We start from the raw sequence: 2,436 nt of genomic DNA, 5'->3' as shown, positions 1-2,436 counted from the left end.
CCACACGAGCGCCAGGCCTGCTGAAGGCTCAGAGAGGTGCGGTTCCAGGAGGCGGTGGGGCCCAGGGCTTAACCCCCAGGAGAGAGAGCGTGACCCCCGAGAAGGGCTGTCACACTGACGGGGGTTCCTCCTAGGGAGCGGAGAGAGCCTGGGGCCTGTGAGTCTGAAACAGCCCCCTACTGAGCCACCCGCCATGCTCCCTGCAGCACAGCACCCCCTAGCACAGTGCTAGGCCACACTGACTCACCCCTCTGATCAGCCCCACTTCCTGCACCCCCCTGGGTTTTCCCCACAGATCCTGCAGCCGAGCCCGGAGCGGATGGTGTGTTTGCTCATGGACTCCAGAGATCTTCACACAAGCCCGAATGACTCTGCCTGGGCCCTGGGTGAAACGCCCCAGAAGGACGCATCAGGGGGCTAATTCATGTTGTTGCAAAGTCTCTTTGTGCCTATTTGCATCACGGCCGGTTTAAAGTGCCCGCAGCTCCCTTGTGCCTCCCCAGAGCTGGCGGGTGGCAGAGGGCGCGGCCGGTCCCCTGCACGGCACTGACCTTCCCCTCCCCATTCAGGGCCGGCACGACGTTCACTGCTGTGGTGGAGGGGGGTGGCCCGCGCCCAGAGTTTATGGGGGACTCCAGAAGCATGGGGTATGGCTGGGGCGGGAGGGGAAGCTGGAGGTCAGCCCTGAATCACCCACAAACATTGTGCCTTCTCTGAGCTTGTGCCCCAACGTTAAGGTCACCAATCGAGCGCTTTGTGTGGGGGGCCATGGGTGCCTGGATGTAAAGGGGCGTGTGCCCAGACACGTGGCTGGCCATCAGGGTGCCTATTGCATGAGTGTGTGCATGCTGGCGTGTGCATGGTCTGATGGGCGCGTGTGTCTCTCACTGGGGGTGTGAGTCCGTGCCCAGGGTTGTGCGTCTAATGTAGGCTCTGACACTGCGCTCATCCCTGTGGGATCCAAGCACCTTCCAGCCGTGCATTAAGCAGCATGACGACGTCTGTCACCCGTGGTTGGTTCTTGTGGCCCGTCCCCGTAGGCAGTGCAGGGGTTGGGTTGGGTTTGAGGATGTTTTTTATGGCCATGGTGCTGCTCTTTGTTGGAGAAGGCCGGTCAGGGCAGAGCACCTGGCACTGGGAGCTGGGGTTGGGGAGGTTTGGGATGGATCTTAGTTCCTGGTGGGGGTTCACACCAGTCTGGGACCACCCCCCGAGAAAGCCCTGTCTCCTGAGCCATACCCTGACAGTAGAGAGTTCCTCACTCATGGTCCCCATCCTGGAGCTTTAGGCTCTTCTGCATACCCTGGGGCCTGGCCACCAGGCTCGGGAAGACAAGGCCCCAAGGCTCAATATCTATGGGAAGCCAGCGCTGAGCCGCCCAGAGAGCGTCACTCATGGATCCTGCTGCCTGAGAGGTCCAGGGTCCTCCTTGCTATGGACCGCCTGGGGGTGGGTGCCTTCTACTGGAGGAGACCCGTGAGCATGGTTGTGGGGGGGCGGTGGAGGAGCCAGGGAGTGGATGGAGCCCAGTGGATGTGGGAGTGACCATGTCCAGCGGGGCAAGCGTGCGGAAGAGCGTGCTTGGGGGTGTGTGCGAAGTGCAAGGGGCTGAACGGACCCGGCAGGGGGGTGAGCGTGCCTGGAGGATAGACAAGCATGCCAGAAGGTGTGCAAGTGTGCCCAGGGATGTGAGTGTGCAAGGGGGATGTGCAGGCAAGGGGCAAGCATGCCCAGGGATGTGTGGGAGAGGGGTGAGTGTGCCCAGGGACGTGCAGGTGAGGGGTGAGTGTGCCCAGGCACGTGCGGGAGAGGGGCAAGCATGCCTGGTGACATGTGGGTGAGGGGTGAGTGTGCCCAGGTATGTGCAGGAGAGGAGTGAGTGTGTCTGGGGATGTGTGGGCAAGGGGTGAGTGTGCCCAGGGACGTGCAGGCGAAGGGTGAGCGTGCCCGGGCACGTGCGGGAGAGGGGCAAGTGTGCCCAGGGATGTGCGGGCGAGAGTGCCAGGGGCACTTGGAGCTGGACGGCCGCCTGTATGTTAATATTAAAAGCCCTGTGATTTCCCCAGGAAGGCGAGTGACGCCCGCGGTAATTGATGGGCTATAAATCTCCCTGCTCCCCCCCCATGACAGGAGCAGCGGGATATTTATGGTGGGCAGCCAGCTGCAATGCAGTTCAATATTCCCGGCCTTTTCCCTTTGTGCCATTGGATTCAGCGTGGCCCTGGCCGGGGCAAGGGGCATAGTCTGCCGCTCAGACACCTGTGGTCAGGCCTGGCCTTGACTTCCCCACAAGCCCCCCATCACCGCAGCCCAGAGAAGGACGGTGCCAATGCAGGGCCCCAGCCCCCACCAGTGCCCGTCAAACCTGCCCAGTGCCCACCTGGGAGATGCCAGCTTCCCGGTGGTTCTAGGTGCTTTCCCAGGCAGCTGCCAGCC

The sequence above is a fragment of the Chelonia mydas genome, chromosome 9 (assembly GCF_015237465.2).
Source record: "Chelonia mydas isolate rCheMyd1 chromosome 9, rCheMyd1.pri.v2, whole genome shotgun sequence".
Taxonomy (NCBI): domain Eukaryota; kingdom Metazoa; phylum Chordata; order Testudines; family Cheloniidae; genus Chelonia; species Chelonia mydas.
Note: the sequence above shows the minus strand (reverse complement) of the source record.